This window comes from Xiphophorus hellerii, chromosome 8, assembly GCF_003331165.1.
Source record: "Xiphophorus hellerii strain 12219 chromosome 8, Xiphophorus_hellerii-4.1, whole genome shotgun sequence".
In the NCBI taxonomy this organism is placed as follows: Eukaryota; Metazoa; Chordata; class Actinopteri; order Cyprinodontiformes; family Poeciliidae; genus Xiphophorus; species Xiphophorus hellerii.
In genome coordinates, this window is record NC_045679.1 from 9,201,532 (window position 1) to 9,217,523 (window position 15,992).

Below are 15,992 nucleotides of genomic sequence, written 5' to 3' on the forward strand. Positions count from 1 at the left end.
TGTGGTCTTTCCACCCATCCAAAAATACAAAACAAAACAAAACAAAAAAACACTGCACCCACTTGCATTCTGACTCTCATTTTCATTCTGAAGCTGCAACTTGGTAGATAGAGATGGATGGATTGGAGCTCGAACCAGCAAACCCACTGATTACAGGACAAATTCCTACCACCAACATGACCATTGTAATGTTTTGCCCATAAATATGTGTAATACTGTTAGTAGTATTTGATATGTTTTGTTTCAACTGTTTTTTGTCTTGCAATTTAATGCAAGAGCAAATAGGTTTGTACTTTCATTGCTTGTTTTTTTTTCCCTACCAGAAATCGCCAGTAGGTGGCTTAGATGCTTACTCTCTGTGGTTTACACAACACGCACAATAAAAAGAGCCGAAGAAGAAACTGTAGCTGGCTGCAGCACAGGTCGTGCTAAGCTATTTCATTTTGAAAAAGTAAAAAAATGAAAGCATGTTTTATGATAAACGCTCATAAATTCCAGTCATGATTGATGGAAGAGGAGATAAGTGATCTGACCCTTGCAGTTAGTTCTGTTTCTGCGGTGATTTTCTCTGGTGAGTGATGAATGTTTGCAAACTGAAATTAAGCTAATGCTAGCTAGCGTCACTGCTCTGTAGGTTCCTTTAAGGGATGGGGGGATAAAACAAAACCAATGGATAAATGTGTAACTTTTGAAAAATAGAAATGTTTTCACTGTATTTCACTGTTTTTAGTTTTGTACAAATTTATAGTGTTCATGGAAAGAGTGCTAACTATAGTTGTTTGTGCTTATTAGCCTCTGTTTTGAACTCAGATTTATGGAAACTACATTTGTCTGAAATCAAATTTCTCTGCTTACTTGTTTAGTAAGCTAGTAAGCATATGTTGGTCATAGTTTTACTGCAGATTATCTTGCTGCTATACAGCTGCATTGGTACTTTTTCGCAATCTATACCTTTCCTGAGATCTATTATTAAGTTTCTGCTTGACAAAACATCCTGGAACCATTTGTAAATCTTTCATGACTCAAACTTTCCAATAACTTTACAAACTGTGTCAGGCATTTCAAGACCTCCAGAGATTGTCTTGTGAGGATTCTGGGTGTAATATTTTCTGCTAATAGATTTTTTTTCTGTTTCAGCTCAACAGCTCTGCTTTAATATTGGACAACAAAGCTCCTTGTTTCCAATATTTTCTTGTACCTCGGTTCTGTTCTGAAAGCATGATGTTTCTCTTGTTGCTGAATAACTACCTGGTGGTGGTGGCTATAGGCATTTTCTGTATAAAGCCCAAAGAATGTGATTAGATTTTATGTTTACAATGTCATATTGGAGGTTGGTATCGAGACTAATTGAAGAAATTAGTGCATGATGTTACATGGAAAAATGTTTTTGACAGAAAACATCTACACCAGGGGTCTCAAACTCCAGTCCTCGAGGGCTGCTGGTCTGCAACTTTTAGATGTGCCTCTGCTTCACCACACCTGAATAGAATAATTAGGTCATTAGCACAGCTCTGGAGAACTGATCTACACAAGGAGGAGGTAATTAAGCCATTTCATTCCAGTGTTTTGTACCTGTGGCACATCTAAAGACTGCAGGACAGCGGCCCTTGAGGACTGGAGTTTGAGACCCTTGGCTTAGACCAGGGGTGTCAAACTCCGGTCCTCGAGGGCCAGTGTCCTGCAACTTTTAGATGTGCCTCTGCTGCACCACACCTGAATAGAATAATTAGGTCATTAAGGCTCTGGAGAACTGATCTACACAAGGAGGAGGTAATTAAGCCATTTCATTCCACTGTTTTGTACCTGTGGCACATCTAAAAACTGCAGGACAGCGGCCCTCGAGGACTGGTGTTTGACACCTGTGGCTTAGACCATCCTCCTTGTTAGTCAGCCTCCTGCTGTGATTAACAAGCAGAAGCAGCTGCTGTGGTTGATCTGATTGTTTGGTGAAGGAGTGAGGAGTGAAACAGTCTTTCTACCACCAATTAACGTTTATATTTAAATTTTTTGTAAGTCAACTCGGAGAATATTTCTCTTGTTTTTATAAGTAAAGAAAACACACCTTTTGAAACCAGAAAACTCTCCGTGAGTGCTTTTTATTTTGAGTGAGTCAAAAACCTCCTCCTAAAAACTACTCTGGCATTTTTTGATTTTTGGGAACTTATGTTGCAAGAGTAACCTTAACTGTTCTGTAAAAGCATTTATGAAAACAAAATTAGGAAACAGAAGCAGAGACACACCTATTTACATGGGCTTTTGGACATTTGTGTTGGGTCTTTTTAAAAAAATAATTTCCAGAAAGTTTTTCTCCCTTATCTTGATTTCATGATTTCTGATAAAGAATAAATAAAGACTAATAACTTTCTGACTTTAACAGATGGCCCATTGTCTCCAGAACCCCTTCGTGTCCCAGTTGCATGTTACAGTATAGGCAGATGGCAGGGGACAAAGTTTCATCAAGCAGAAAATGATACAAGGTATTTCACATAGTAGCTACAAACAGATGTTTTGCACTGTTGTCACCAGCAATGACCTCCTCATGCACATTATCATTAGATGCCCGCTCTTCTGACTGTGGTTGCCATCTTGAATTAGTGACGGCCGAGTGTGCACAGGGCCTTCCTGTCTCCCTGTCATCTCTATGGAGACTTAGGAAGTGTATCTCGCCCACAGCTTGTGCCCACATTTCACATCTACTCAACCTCATGCCACACCATTCCTGTAGGCTGCCACAGAGCACTATTCAGCACATGAAACCAGACAGACTTAATAAACATGATCAACCCTCTCATTCCTCTTTATTTAGAGATTTAAAAGTCCTCTGTTGCTCTAAGTACGACAGCGGGGGAAGCTATTTTCCTCAATATGACATTTTAAATTGAGGTGCAAGTGCAGGCCAGCATATTTGTAATTCAAATTTCAGAGGATTGCACAGAACATTTCTTAAGCTGCTAACTGGCATGCTGCAAAAGTCAAGTAATAGGAAACTGAGTGGCTTTTTTTTCCCCCTCTGCTCTTAGTGTGTCCACTGCTGAAGACTGTTGGAACCAATAAGCTCATGGCTTGGTTCTAAATTTAGATACTTAACAAAGCTTTTAAGTTTAATGAAATGAAAGTGGTGTTTCTAAGTTATAAGTCATATGTATTGTATACATACATGGACACATGGCATATGGCAGAGTAGGAAAACTGCACATAAAATGGGAACTTAATGAAAGCAGGAAACATGATAAAGGCTTGTTTAATGCTATCTATTGAGGTATACTGGTACCAAAACATTTAAAGTGTTTTTTACTGGCAATGCACCACCAAACATTGTGCATTCAATTGATTGCGTTGGGAGATTATGATCTTGTTTTTTGTCTAAATAAACATCCTTTGGTTCTATTGCATAGAGGCTTGGTAGGGATTTTTTTTCTCAGTAGCAAAGAAAGCATAGTTACTCATTGGCATGAATGTTTCCCAATCCTTTCATGTGTTCATGGAGGTGCTAAAGGCTCAAAGTTTACATATTTATTGTGGAATGGTACAAATTTGGACCATCAACAAAGGTAGTTGAAAATAACTTTTTTGTTGTGACATTTCCCAGTTAAACTAAAATTATGTAAAAATACAAAATATTTCTTTTTATTGATACATTTTGCTTTTGTGATAGTTTGATAGAAAATACAACCAAAGACATTCACTCAGTTTTATTTGAAAGCAAACGTGGACCCAACCATCCAATAAACCATCCAATAAATACTTTGTTTGGAAAAGATTAAACATTTTTTCCAGACAAAGAATATTCAAAACATTTGAATTACAAATTTTAGGACGTGTTAATAGCTATCTTTACTAATAAGACACAATTTGAGACCCTTTTTTTCTTGTAACCGGAATGATTTGCAGATCTTTTTTCTACCAAAGTCAGACAGTTAATTTTAGTTAATTTAAAATATTGCGTGTTTAGTTTATTGTTGAGCATGAAAAACAATTACTTTTACATTCTTATAAAATGAATACAATCCAATTCTTTGTGTTCATCAAGTACTTTATTTTTGCATTCATAGCTCTATGCATGTTAATGGAAGCTTGAGTGGATAGAAAAAGTGAGTTTGCAGAAAAAAAGAAGAAAAAAAAAAACAGTTCCAACCACAGCTGGTATTCATCCGCTGGGTTTTACCAAGAGAAATGTCAGCACAGCAATTTACCAGGAAAAGCACTTCATGCTTCCCTCTGCTGACAAGCTTTATGGAGATGCTGTCATAGCAGGACTTGGCTCCTGCTCACAAAGCCAAAAGCACCAATATCTGGTTTATTATGCTATCACTGTGCTTGATTGGCCAGAAAACTGGCAAGATATAATATGTGGAAGGGTTTATCGGAAACACTTGCCCAACAGTTCAAATCCTTAATACTTCAGCAGTATCACAGCATGGTCTCCTTGCAATTCAGCACTGATGGAGTCAATAATGCAAAATAAGCCCTGAGAAAGTATTTTGTGCATATACTGTACAGTACATGAACATACTTTGCAGTAGACTGACAGTTCTGTGCCAAAAATGTTTCTCTTATCGTTCTGATGTAATGATCTACATTTCCAATACGCAAAGTTTTGGGTTTTCATGAGCTGTGAGCTGTCATCAAAATGATCATTTTGTTTTTGTGATTCATTTTATTTTTTTTGCACAGTGTGTACATAAAATATATTTAGTGGCTCTACCATGGTCTTATTGGCTGCATTGGTTTGTTATTTGGATAAAAGAAAAAATACAATCAATTGAAATAGTTTACATTTTAAAACCATGAGAAATCACGATGATACACAAATTTTAATTTTTATGATTACTTATCTCAACAGTTAGTTGAAAGACATAGGTAAAATGACTCTACCTTGCAAACCTGTGAAAAGCTTTTATCAAAATGTTTCCTTGATTGAAATTGTTTTGTCAGTTGTTTAATTTTACATACAAAAACATCAAACAGAAGGAATGAACAAGGCACTTTAGGAGGAATATGACAAACTTTATTTGACGCACCAACCAGAAAAAAACAAACAAGCAAATTATTATTTTGACAGCAGCTATGTGATGAAAGTCAAATGAAGAGAAGATTGATGTACTGATGACACCAGTCATACAATGTGTATATATTCATCGTGACATTTGGCTCCGCTCAGCTGGAAAACTTCCTCACTTCTTTTCCCGTCAAGGAATTTTTCCTTATTCCCTTTGGAGAGTTTACCTTGTTTGACATTTAAAGTCAGCTCAGAGCAGAACACCAGGTGAAAAAGGCCTATTGGGGGTGTGAGTGGGTGAACTGTGCAAGGAGGGGAACGTCCGTGCGTGCTATAGCAGTTATGATTATGCAACTGCGTGCAAAATAAATGATATAATACCTGCAACATATTTGAAATTACGACTTGTGTGAATGGGGAAAAAAAAATATTTTAGAGGACACACTGTAGGATGAAGAAATGACAGTGAAGGACAAGTGCTATATTTTACTGTTACCTCTCAGAGGACAAAACGGGCAAAAGCAACAGGAAAACAAGCTGTTTTATTCAGCAAAATACTCATTGATAAGCCACCATTCACAGCTGCAACAGACGGACTGCAAACAAACCCATTATTCAAGGCTATGACATCTTTTTGTATGCAATTTTTCATTATCACCCCTCACATTATCGTGTCATCTTTTTTTCTTGCCAGATCACGTCATCTTATCATCCTGAGCCTCTGTGAACTGTTTCTGCAGCCCAGCCTTGCCAGCGCAGCTTGAGTGGATATCTCAAACTTTCCTTATTAAAACCAAAACAGAGGTGAGACCATAGGAAGACAGACCTGTCAGAGCAGCTGGGTTTGTTCATCATCACACTCGCATATTGAGCAAATAAGTGTCAGTGGACTTAAAAGGAGTAGTTAACAAAGACATTTTTGTTTGGGGTTTAGGGTGTGTCTATGTGTTTCACATCTGCTTTTGCACACTACTTTCTTATTTGAGACCACTATCTTTTACCTGTTTTTCTTAAAATTATTGTTTAATGAAGCGTTTTTAAAAGATTGGACATTTCCTAACTGGACCCATATATAACAACTTGACAGCATTTAGTTTTAGAATATGGAATGCATCTGTTGGCTTCTGTTTATCAGTTTTTGCTTTTGAATTAAATTCCACCAGATATTCTGGTGGACACGATCTACACTACTGTGGACATTATTTTAATTTACATATTTTATTTGTATATTTACCTCTTACAAATACATTTACTTATGTGTGTGGTATATAAGATCTGCAAAAAAAACAGAAAACTGACAAAAATTATCCTTGAAACTATATCTTATCACCAAAGCAACCATTGCTGATGTAATTTGAGGCATTCTGATGTATCCTCCTGTATGTATGTATGTATCCTTCTGTCTCTTGTTCACCTCTGTTAATTTTCTATGGCAGTTGGTCTTTTTTGCTAAACTCCTTTGATTAGGTTTTCATCCAGCTGTGCTGCATTCTCCTGATTAATTTCTCCTGGTTCAGTAGTTATAAGCCAGTCTGTTGTATTTCATCCTTGTCAGATCCTTCTGTTCCCATTCAATTTTTCCTACCATGACTGTTGCCTGACCTCCTGTTGCCATTGATTTTATGTTATCGTATGGCATCATCACCCATAAATGTTAGATTTTTCATTAGTCTTAGGTTTTCTTGCCTGCTCTTGAATCCTACTCAAAATATGACATTGTAATTATTATTATTGATACTGTTGCACATCTACAGTTTTCCTTATTAGGAATACAGCCAATCGGGAACAAGGAAAATGAATGCTGCTTCTGGATTGTGCCTAGGTATTTCAGCTTCTGAAGCTGAACTTTTATTTTAGAATAGTTTAGATATGCTCATTCTAGAAATTTTCAAATTTTCCCAAATATTTTGGAGTTATATTTTACAAAAAAAATCTGCAAATAGGTGAAACCTCAAACACTGAACTGCAAAAGGACGAGAGTCCACTGTAAATAAAAAAAAAAAAAAAAAAAAAATACTCATGGGGTTAAACCAACAGGTACAGCTTGCATCATAGACATCAGTGAGAAGGCTAACAAATTAAGAAAACATAGCATTACACCAAAATCACACCCACAGCTATCTTTAGCTTTTCACTTGCTCCACTCCTCTGTCTATGCTGTCCATAGCTGTCCTAACACTGTCTGTATCTGCTTGCAGCAGAAACAGCACAATCCTCAAGACTTTTTTTTCCCAGCTGTTTTCCTTCTCCTGTCTCTTTTTTTTGTGTGTGTGTGGGCACTTACACATGTGCATACATATGTGTACCAGATAGGAGCATGGTCATTATCCGTGGGGAAGTTGTGCGATAGCAGTGAAGCATGATGAGTGGGAGGTGTATGATGCTGGCATGCCACATCCATTCTTCTGGCTTTCCAGATGACTTTGGCCCCGAAGCGAAAGTCTCAATACTGGACATCTCAGAGTCATGGGGCAGAGGGTCACAGTGAGATGAGATCTCTACTTCTTCACTGAGGCAAATGACCCTCCTCCCTTTCCCCAAACACACACACGCCTACACAAAATTTAACAACTTTCCTTTTAATGCAGACGGAATCAGATGCAAACTTCCAAGATGAATGTAGAGAATGTCCCTTTGCAGACCTGTATGTGTGCAATAAAATCTTTAGAATCAATGAATTTCATACAGTATAGTTCAGCAGTCTGTGTGTTAGAGGTAAGCATTATGATGTCACAGCATGACTTACTATACACAAGCACAAAAATTACCACTACTGACCTGTTTAAAATGTTTAAAGCTTCATTTCAATTCGATGCACATTTTATTTTACATGATTTTCTATTACTGAGGCCATCAAATGAAAAATGCAACAGGCATGCCATTAGTCAAGGCTCAAATATTGTAAAACACCAACAGGAAAACATATTCTAAAAATTAATGTGTGCTACTAAATTATCCAGAAGTCTAAAAAGCTCAAACTGCCCAAATGTTAATGGGGAGAAAATGCCTCCTGCCTTATTCAGGAGAAACACTGAATCAATTTAGGTTATTGAAAAATTGATATTTGTTTTTAAGAATTTTCTTTAGACTATATTTATGAGATACATTATTTTATTGATCAAACAAGAAAACATTTTGTTCCATCAAAAAAAAAAAAAAAAAGCATAATGTGTTTTGCTTGCATGTAAATTAAACCAGTGAAATACTGACTCTCCCATTAGGAATTAGCAGTGAACATAAGGCATAGTTTTAGGATCAAATTTAAAAAAGAAAAAAAATACAGTTCTCAAAGGCAAGTGGAGAAGAATGTTTTGTTAAATTTTCAGAAAAAATAGATTTCTAAGTCATGAATAATTAACAAGAGCAAAGGTACAATAGATCTGACACATTTTTTATTTGCCCCTCAAACCTACTGTTGACCACCATTTTGTTTCTCTTTGTAAAAATAAAATCTCCTTTTTAAAATACATGGAAAAAACCTAGACATGAACCTCACTGGCTGAACTGCAAGCTAGTTTTTTTATTTTTATTTTTTATATGTTTTATGTTGTAGCTGAAACCAAGTCAGTTTTTACTTTTATTACACAGAACCCATTTTTGTGTTTGGAATGAAATAAGTTTAGCGCTGTAACATTTATCCATCCATTTTTCGGTCAGGTCAGACGGGTAGAATTTCTCATCAGGCAACAGACGAACTATGAGGTACAACTTGAAAATTACTTTTTAAATCACCTAAACCACAACTGAAAGAATTTGATCTTTTCAGTCCCCAAGCTATTCTATGGGGATGTTGTTGAGAAAAGGAATTATATTTTTGGGAGGTGGTATTATTATAAAAGAGTCACATCAAAGACAGTAAATTACAAGGAACAGAATACAAAGAAAACCATTTTGTTTGTGTGCGTACTCTGGGTTTTGAAGGAAGTTGCTGTTTCGACAAATGATTGTGATTTTTCAAGGTGCTCATTGTATGAAATTCAACCAGTGATTGATTCCCACTTGTAGAAGGGGAATGACAGTTGGAAGATTATCGGTTTGCTTGCTCCTACCCTTCCCTTCTCCTCAGGTAATTTTCATGTTGTAAATTGAGTTATTGATTCAGGCCCTACTCTGTTTGTCCTCACCCTAGTTCATCATCTTTGGAAAAAAGCAGGACCAGAAATGTGACATCGCATAGAGGAGTATGATCAATGGCTGAAATATGGCATGATGTTTTTAAAATGACATTTATTTGATATTTGGGCTTTGATTTGGATTCACTCTTGTCTATTGATTTGTCTATTGACTAAAAATAGCTTTCCCTAAAAATGTTTTTCATTTGCGTGTTAATTATTTGTGTACAAATGCTAATTTATAAATGGCAATTTGTCACTTTCTGATATTAAAATTACAAAATGTGAAGACATGTTACCTATTACATATTACATTTTAAACTGATACAATGTTTTTTTAAATTAAAATTTGGAGTTTGGAGCAATAAGATCCAATATTGGTATTAGACATGATTCTTCTTGAACTGAATGATCTTACATGATTTTTTAATATGAAGCACTTTGACCTGCCTTGTTACTGAAATGTGCTACACAAACAAACTTGATTGATTCACGTACACTGTAAAACACATAGCGTTGGTGTGTCTCTATGTCTTTAGATGTTGTGAAGTTGAGATATTGTAACATATCAAATTTATTACCAATCAACAGCGTAGTAGGCACATGTCCTCTATTCCGAAAGCTTTGTCTGATTACCCAACATCCTTATCTGCTATTCTTTGCTGCTGCTTGTTCTTTATTATTCCCCATGTCCTTCCTCTCTTTACCCTCATGATTTCAGCTATCATTAATTCTCTTTTGTCACACAATACTCATTACAATTTGTCTTATCAGCTGCATGTCCTTTGGGTCCAAGTGCCCTTTTTGAATAAACAATGCACCCCGAAAACACTTCAAGAATAATAGCTTCAAACGATTTGTTCTTGCTTTATATATAATAAGCTTGATGTATTTTATTTGAATGTATTTGGGTAAACAGAACTATGTAATTTTACAAAATGTAAGGTGAAACTAGAAAGACCATTGCATTTTTACAAATAGAAACATTGTGATTTGTGGATGCATTTCCTCATCAGATTTCTTCTTTTGGATGGAGCTTAATGCAAGGCAATCCTGATATAAATCATTAAATGTTGCAACAGTCATGAGACTGGAACAAAAATTTACTTTCTGGAAAAAAAAAAGTCTGTGTTCTTCCTTCCCCAACAAGCCATTATTCTAAATAATATTTTCATGTGTTACAATGTCCAAGTCATAGTCCTGACTTGCGTCTCAGAAAAACTAAAAGCCATATTTTGATCTATCACCTAAAATCCTGATAAATACATTGAATACTTCGGCAAGGCACTATGGATCCAGACATGTTAATAAAAAACAACGGAAAAAATAAAAACATTCATTTATTTGTTTAAATCAACACAGGTTTTGTAGAAAATCTTTACCCCACATTTTCTGGAAGATATTTCTGTGAGTGCAACTGCTTGTTTATTCTTCCTAAGATCACAGCCAATGTTTAAAATTAATGTTACAGTTTAATGCTTTGCAGCGGGGTTAGCCCAGAGCTAATTTTCATCTACAGTCCCCTGGGTGATCATCAAAACTTCAACTCTCTGACACAACAACAAAGCAAATTAGACAAGCAAGATAAACCACATAACATGAATTACACACAGATATGCACAGCTCAGAAGCACGCTGTCACACACCTTATTATACCACAGTTTCCTCTGGCAGTATGACGCTAAAAATAAAGGCAGAGAAGAAAAGTTCATCTCATGTCAGCCTTCTGCTTAAATATGTTTCTGAAATCTGTTAAATGAAAATCTAAATTATGTCCAAACGCCACTGAACAGTACTAGTCTGGGTATGACTGTGGCCAAGTGGCCATCCAACAGACTGTAATGTCATGCTCTACCAAAGCTGCTGCTGTCAGATCAGTCAGCAGTGGTCAACAGCACTAGTGAGAATATTTGTTAAAATCAGTTCTGTCTGCAAGAGTTTGTGACGCTCTCTCACAATAAATATATCCAGACGCCCATTTCAAAATGGCTTTGAACTGCTGCATTTTTATTCTGAGACAAATTAAACATCATACTGATGTAGGCTTCTAAAGCAAAGAGATGCTAAGTGGAAGAAGGGTAACTTTGTAATTACTGAGAAGTTTTTCATCCATTGATCTCTTTGGGGAGTAAAATTAGCACCGACTGTTGTCTCTTTGCGCATTCTGTTGCTATTTGAAAACACGACAGCTTAGTCTGTGAAGTCACCGGCATTAATGTTGGTGTTAAATTTATGCCCAGTTGTTTAAATCTATTTAAAGTAAGCTTGTATTTCAGCTCAGCCTTGCTCTATTGGATTTACTCACTAAATGTGCCATCTTGCATGAGCTACAAATCCACAGTTGCGCAGCACAACAACCTTTCAAGAAATGAGATTTGTAGTGGGACATTTTTTTTATTATCATTGCTGTATTTTTCATTAATGCAAAGCCATGTGTTGTAGGCTTTCCACAGAGGTCATGGACTGTTCTTTATGACTGCCGCTACACTGAGGGAAATGTCTGCTTCAATACAGTAAAGAAACCAAGAACACTGTGTTCGATGCAACATTAAAGGACATATATTATAATATTTTAGATAAAGAAAACTGTTAAAAATTGCAAGCATCAAATAGAGAACAACCACAACCAGCTTTTATGTTGTTTGAAACAAATATACAATTTTAAAATATAGTTTTCAGCAACCATAAAGCTTTTTGAGTATTCTACAGAAAACAAGAAGGTCTGAATGTAAATGGATGACCAGATGTCTAGAATTAGGAGTACCTTAGTACAATTGTTTTTCTTCCAATACGATATCGATATTTTAGCTTAGAGTATTGGCTGATATTGATATTAACCTGATACGATACCATCACAAATCATCATTTTTTTTTACTTACTCTGTAGTGTGGAGTGTTGGAAAAGGCTTGATCAATTGATACTCCTCAAACAGTCAACAACAATAGGTATGATAACAACTTACCCATTAACCAATGGGTCTCTGTGCGGGACACAAGTACTGCCTGATAGAAATGCTTTGGGGGGACAAAATACTGGACTGGAATTCTGAAGCATAGTGCTTTTATCGGATATAATCTGATACTCATTTTTTGGCTCATATCAGACCCATGTCAATATCAGGTCACTCCTATCTAGAGTCACACGATCTAGAATCTGGGAATATATTAAAAACATGTTGCTTGAAAAGGAAGGTGTGAGCATGTTCTACTACCTACATCAACAATGCGAGGAATTTTTAAGAGCTGGATGGAGGTAAATAAAGGTAGAGAACAGATTCTGCTCCAAAAACGGCCTCTCTGCTGAAAACACTTGTTGCTCTAGGATTGTTTAACAAATTAAATCTTTAGTGTAAAGGAAGAAACGAGCCAAAGCTTAGTCAATACAGTACAACCCAGTTAAGATCAACCATACTAAACTGCCAAACCACAATGTGACCATTAGTGATGTGATGGTCACTGATGAAACCATTTTTCAAGTAAAAAATGTGAGCTGGACTCACTTTTTTTTCCCCTCGTCTTTCAGTTGAAGCCTCACTTGAATGGCATCTGTATTTGCACGTAGAGAGAGTGGATGTAGCAGGCAGAAGAGAGTGAAGCAGAAGTGAGAGAGAAGCCACTACAGATCATCTTTCTGGACAGGTAAAATAACTGACCTCAGAATAGACAATACAATTTGGATGTATTTCATCAGGTTCAACAGCAAAGTGGTAGAATAGCCAAGGGTAAAGACCTTCAAAACAGATTAAAATGTCTTTGTGTTCATGAAGTTTGTACTGTAAAAGCTGCATTTAAAACCAAATTAAAAATTATTTAATAACTTTATTTCAGCAATCAAAAATATGAGCAGCCTTTTGGGAGCTCAAGGAGCCTGCTCTTTATGGTGAGCAAGGTCATAAGACACGCCTGTAGTAAAAGAGACAACTCTCAACTTTTGTAACCACAAAAGTTGTTGTTTTTTTCCAGTAAAATATTGCTTCCTTTTAGGAATATTTAATTTTAGCACATTTTTGTTTTTTTCTGTTTCTGGGTGATATAAAGCAAAGAAGAAGAATGAATTAACTTTTTTTTTTTCAACCCCCACATGTGTATCATTTACTTGAGGTGTTTTTTCAAGGCAAAATATGTTGTTTTGAGAAAGTTTAGTGTAGACAACCTTGCATTTTTAGCAGTATAATATTTTGTTGCTGTAGAATAGTTTAGAACAGATATGTAGATAAAGTTAGATATGTGCAGTCAATGGGTACATTTGTAGTATTTTTTGACACGTGCAAAATGGGAGGGCTGACCCACTGGAGGTTGTAGAGCAGTGACTCAAAACTGCTCAGGTTGGAGATGTCTCACTTAAATGATTGGACTGAAAATCACTTTTAAATTTCTACTGTAGGATGCTGGTTGGCTGAGTCTCTAAGCTACTGGTCTGTCAAGTTCCAAATACTTTCTTGCTGAATACATCTCTATAAATGTTCACTTTATGAACTCAAGTTTCAGTATGTAGTTTGGCTATCAGTATTCTACTGGTGGTCATTGTTGGAGGCATTGGATACAAAATACATGACTGCTCTTTGGCAACTTTTTCCTGCCATGTTTTCACTTTTTTCTTTCACACTTTTTCCCATATTTATCACCTTTGGATATGAAAATAAATATAACTCAACACAATTGAAAGAAATGTGTAAATATGATATGCTACTGCCCACATCTAATACAAAAGGCACTCCTAGATATTTTAGCTAAAGTTATTGATTAGATATGTAAAATATTTCTTTTCTAAATCAAGAGAAAGATATGGATTCATTTGGTGTCAGTTTTGCAAATGTAACTCAGAATTTTGAGACAGCATTGGCAAAAAGATTAATGTCTGCAGAAATTTATCCACATGTATAACAAAAATATGCAGCATATAGTTGGTTTTCATTTAAAGAAGTCATATTTACATTTCCAGCTTAACGCATGGTCTATCACAGCTGCATTTAACTGATAAGGCACTTAAGGAACAAACCTGATGGCAGCTCTGAGACCAAAGACTAGTAAAATAGATTGACTGAATAAATCCTACGTCAAGCTTTCCATATCTTAATAGACCAGGGAGAGGGCAATGATTTACAACACAACAAGCCATGCAAGTCGTTCACGTGTTGATGAAGCGTGCTTGTGTGTTTGCCAAGCTCTGGATTTTCCTGTGCAGGAAGTCGTATTACTTTTTGCCTGAGTTAAGAAATACGGCGCCTGCACAACACATCTGCTCAGAGCCACAGAAGGATCCGATGAGAAATCAAATGAAGCTGTCTGCTGAGCCACCTTTTTCCACCCCCTCACATATTTCCAGCTTTCAACTGCTGACAAACTCCTGACTGTTCTTACCCTTAACTACCTGAATCCAAACAAAGTCACTTTGCTATTGGTGGTTCACTATACACATGCCTTAGAAGATATATGCGTTTAAAACCTCTGAACTTAATCAAAAGCGAGATTCCCCAAATGAAAGGCTAAAGGTTTTGCCTCTCAATTCATTCAAAAGTGACATTTAAATAACGAACATAAAATTTGATATATTTATTCAAGGTAGTGTTGAAGAATGCTGAAATAGGACTGTTTATATAAATTGTCAAGATAATTGTTTTTTTTTTCACTTATTCTGTGATTAAATTAAATATTGTGGAACATTTTATCCTTGTGATTTCCTCTTCCAAGAAGGTGTTGTGCCAAAAATCGACCTTGCAAACTTTTAAGTGTTCAAGTGTTTCTTTCTGCAATGAGTATGCATCACTTTTGAGCAACCAAAGCAGAAATTGTCTCTCAAATACATTTAAATTTGAGCTCATTATGTTTGAAAATGTGTCCTTTTTGTCTCTAAATTTTAAAATATTATTTCTAACTGCGTTCTGACTAGTTTGTGGACTTAATGGTTTGGGGATAATGAAGTAGCTGATAAAAAAATAAAAAAATCAAACTTAATATATAAATTTATTAAGAGCTGACCTGCAGGAGAAAGATCAAAAAAGAAGAAAAAAAATACAGTCTCGTATCACTTATTCTGCCGCTACCCATGAAAATCTGTCCTGATTTTCTAAGACCTTTGATCTGGGATTACATTTGGAAGCTGAGGAGAGAAGTAAATGATCGGCCAGGGAGAACTCGTGGTTCAGCCTGAGGTAGTCCAGGCCTCTGAAGTCAATGCTGCCGCTGAAACTACTGAAAAGATTAAAAAAAGGTTAAAGTGTAAAATATATTCAGAAAACTGTCTTGGAACACTTATGTGAGCTGAATCGTAATAAACACAGACTTTTTTTACTGGTGTATGTCAGTCCTTTTTATTTTTTGGAATAGTTTTAAATTAAAATCAGCAGGTTGAGTGTAAAAGCAGCCCAGTAACAGTGGCGTGCGGCTGCATAAATCGCCTCTTTCAGTTGCACTAAAGGAACTCTGGCAGAACAGCATTAAAAGTGATGTAGCAACCATTCTCACCCAGCCTCAGGCCTGACAGCTCACTGTACTTTAAGAAGATGTCACCTCCCCTCCAAGCGAATGCATTATAGGAAAAAATTGCACCATATGTGTGCCACACGCCTCGCCTAGGGGTCTTTACACTGAAAGGTGAGATGCCTGCTGAGCTCCCCTTTAGCTTACTGCTCTGACCAACCTCAGCAGTTCTTTCTCTTCCAGCTAATATCCTCAGTGATTTAAATAAAGTCTCAGACATCTGCCATATATTTTTATTCACTTGTCAATTAGCCTGGAATAAATTGTCTGATTCTATTTTATCACGAGGATATTTTTTTCTCCTCTTCCCCCTCTCTCTTTTCCCATCAAAACACTTTGAATCAATTTCATGCCCTAAAATTGCTGTTTACCCTCTTGGGTGAGAAATCTCTCCGGATCCC

The 15,992-nt window shown here is 36.2% G+C and overlaps 1 long non-coding RNA gene across 1 annotated transcript in view; it reads left to right on the forward strand.

Moving 5' to 3' along the window:
* The first annotated feature begins 417 nt into the window (after positions 1-417).
* The window catches only part of LOC116723866 (uncharacterized), a 30,815-nt gene continuing 15,240 nt past the window's right edge, over positions 418-15,992 (forward strand). The window contains exons 1-3 of the long non-coding RNA XR_004340060.1: positions 418-571; positions 2,378-2,477; positions 5,694-5,803. This is a non-coding gene — a long non-coding RNA (uncharacterized LOC116723866). The remainder of the gene's footprint in view (positions 572-2,377; positions 2,478-5,693; positions 5,804-15,992) is intronic.